The sequence below is a fragment of the Pinus tabuliformis genome, chromosome J (assembly GCF_031772625.1).
Source record: "Pinus tabuliformis cultivar Carrire ecotype Pingquan chromosome J, CPIR1, whole genome shotgun sequence".
NCBI lineage: Eukaryota > Viridiplantae > Streptophyta > Pinopsida > Pinales > Pinaceae > Pinus > Pinus tabuliformis.
This window is the reverse complement of record NC_142295.1, coordinates 1120152122-1120155909: the sequence shown is the minus strand read 5'-3', so window position 1 is coordinate 1120155909 and position 3788 is coordinate 1120152122.

Genomic DNA, 3788 nt, shown 5'->3' with positions numbered 1-3788 from the left:
CACCAGAGAGCTTGAGAGGTTCAAGCCATCCCTGAGGGAATCTGTCAGGAATCAAGTACCATATTGGGCTCCTCCCATTAGAGACCAAAGAGGTCAAGTTCTGGTAAGGAAAAGAGTTTGTGTACTCTAGTGGCTTGGGGAATCCAAGAACCACCCTACCAAACATTGTTTTGTTTTAGGAGATTCAATTTGAGCTCCTTCTTGTAATTATCTACTTTAAAGACACAATAAAAGAAGGCCACCACTGAAAGCTGGACCGGAGACGTAGCCCTAAACGATAGGGTGAACTCCTTATTACTTGTTGTGTTCTTGCATTTGCTTACTGTGTTTCTTTGCTGTTTTCCATTTCCAGTGTCTTTGTATTTTGCAATCTGATTGATCCATTGCCTAAAATAACATAGACACACTCCAACACATGAGTCTGTAATACCTTCATTCAATAAGTAATTAACTGAGGTCGCTCAAGGGTGATTATCAGATCACCAAAATAAATAGAGCTTGGCGGGATTTCACAGTGTTGCAACATTTTTCTGTGTAAAACAGAAAACAATCATTGTTAGTATTTGAAAGGATTCAAAGGCCTGAAGACCCATTCCATCATGGAACAGAGGCCGGGAGACAGAGACTAGGATACAGAAGGCCGAAAGGGGAAACACAATAGTGCAACACAACCAAACCAACAAATGATCATGGAGCATCGCTTGCACGAGCGAGCTCCCTACCAGTGCAACAAATTACGAAAATGCGGTTACTTTGTTGTTAGAAAAGAAACCTCTGAGCTCATGCCTGTCGAGTCATGACATCAAGTTTTTGAAAAGACAGAGAGGATAGATTAAGACACTCCAAGCCTTTGGGAGCTCAGGAGTATTGTAAAAAAGCCTATAAATGGCTGAAAGTTAGAAGTATGAAGGGTTCAACTTTTGGAGACTGTGGAGACTCTGCTCCTCTAGCTTCTCATCTTCATTCCAGCAATATAAGCTTATTTTACTGTTACATGTTCAATTCCCATTTTCTTCTCTGTTCTAAGCTTGAACTTGAATAGGTTATTCATGTTTTCTTCTGTGTTTAATGCCAGATAACTGTCATCTTATCTTTGCGTTTATAAATTAGATTTGCAAGCTTCATCTACTTCCTATAGCTAGCCATTCATATCTGTTTACGTATGCATCTACTGGTACAGTCAGTATTCTCCATTATCCATAGAATCTATAAACTATTGAGCATTAGTGGTCTAAAGCCTTGTAAAGTTGAGGGTGTTCATGCATGTCTTGAGTGAAAACATAGTTGAAATAGTCATCTGATTTGATCCAAACCATCATCTATTCCAATAGTTCAGAGAACAATATTGAAGGTTTATATGTTACTAGGCATCTTGTAGCTACAACCTATGAGAGTTTCCTGGAGTGATAACATAATTGGCGCCATTGCTAGAGAGAGGAGACTAAAGCTCAACTTCCTTGGGAGACGACACAGATCCAGATTTGATGATAGACAAAGTTTGGGCACATTTTCGGTTGTAATCATCTATCTGGCAACTCTATTGAAGGACAAACCTCTTGGCAACTCCACTTCATAGTTCTGGCTCAGTTTGTAAGGCACACTTGGAGAAATCCTCAGAAGCCACAAGCTAACCCAGTGCCTGACATCGAAAAAATCATCAAAGAAAGAAAGGAATTGCAGAAAGGAGCAACAGGTTTAGGTAAATCTAAACAATATTCTATATCTCTTCAAGAAAATCATTTAATAGAACAAATACATGTTGAGTGTATAGCGTTTAATAATAGTAGTGAAGAAAAAATATCAGAGATTCATAAATCTCCTTATTCTTTAGGTTCTCCTTTTGTTGTAAGCCCAAAGGAATCCTCACCTCCTAGCCATCATACTCCTTTAGTCTTACCAGTCACTCCTCAGCACCCTGTCATTCAAACTTCCAGTACCCTTATAGCCACCACAGCTATGGCAGGACCACAAGCACCTACCAAAATGGAAAGAATCATAACTGCTAGGTATGGACCTCTAGTACTGCCCACTCCTTTGAATGCCATGCCTACTGGAGAATACCAAAAGTATAGGCCTAAGTTCACTGGGATTGAAGGTGTTACAGCTGAGGAACATCTTGAATCATTCTATAGCTATGCTGATAGCTTGGACATTAGTGAAGATGATGTGTGGATGAGAGTCTTTGTACAAAGCCTAGATGGAGAGGCTAGAAAATGGTTCAGAGAACTGACCCCAAGATCTATAGAAGATATTGAGGCTTTAGATGATGCATTCCTAAAGCATTGGGGGGATAAGAAAGATCTACTCTACTACCACACTGAGTTGGGGAACTTAAAGAGGGAAAATGGTGAGTTGTTGTCTGATTTTAATAAGAGGTTTAACCGCATGTATAACAAGATACCAGCTGAAGTAAAACCCACCACTACCTCTGCTAAACTCACCTATGACAGTGCCTTTTATTATGACTTCTATCTACTGTTGAGGGAGAGGCGATGTGCTACTTTGGCTAATATGCAGGATGCAGCCTTGCAAGTAGAATCAAACATCATGGCTGCAAAGAAGCTCAAGGGGAATGCTGATAGAAGGAGATAGAGGGGCAAGTCTTCATCATCTTCAGATCCCAAGATAGATAAAATGACCAAGATGATAGAGTCATTAGCCTCTGAAATCTCCAAATTAAAGGTTGAGCAGCACCCTGGGAAAGGAAGAGTTTCTAATACCTTTGCTCTTAGAAATCCAAATCCATATAGAAGAGCTAATGAGCAGTTGCATTTTTTACAAAGAAGTAAAGATGCCAATGAAGACCAAAGGGTGAAGACACCTTTCCAGAATGTAGTCATGGAAGAAGAACAGTTTGAAGAAGAAGATGAGATCCATTGTCTAGAAGACAAAGGAAATGCCTCCTTTTTGACATTAGCTACCTATGAAAAGTCATTATTCAATGACCAGATCAACCAAGAATGGGATGGTGAAGCTGTTCTGCAAACTGAAGATCAGCACAAATTTAATATGAGGTTGAAGATGAATAATGCTAAGGAAAATCTTGTTCAAAGAGCTATTGTCCCTGCAGTACAGCAAGCTAATAAGCAGAAGTCACCAGCAGTTGATCCCATCATCCTCAAAGTTCTAGCTCACGAGGTAAGAGGCCTTGACAAGTCTCCTTCTCCTTTCAATTTTCAATCAGAAATTCAGAAGCTAAGAATACCTATACCTCTGATTGAACTAGTGAATGAGTCCTTCAAAAGATCCATCCTTGAGGCCCTTGAGCCTAAAGCCATCCAAGCCTCCACTGACTATGTAAATATGCAAGATGACAAACCAGCTGTTATTCACAACCCAATGATTGAAAATTGTGAAGACAACTCCCCATCATTCTATGTCTCACTAATTATTCATGACAAAATCCTTCATAACGACCTTCTAGACAAAGAAGCCAGCCATAATCTAATGCCCAAGGCTATGATGGATGAATTGGGTCTTGACATTACCAAGCCTTATCATGACCTGTTTTCTTTTGACTATAGAAAAGTGAAATGTCTAGGATTAATCAAGGACCTAGCCATCACTTTGTCTCAGCTACCCATGAAGAGCATGATGATGGATATTGTGGTAGTAGATGTACCCCCCAAGTTTGGCATGTTGCTTTCTAGAGGTTGGATCGAGAGATTAGGTGGAACATTGCAAAATGATCTGTCCTATGCTACTGTCCCAGTTTTTGGAGGTGAGAGTAAGAGATTATACAAGGAAGCTCAGTTGGCTTATATAATCAGTGATGAAAAGAATCCCAC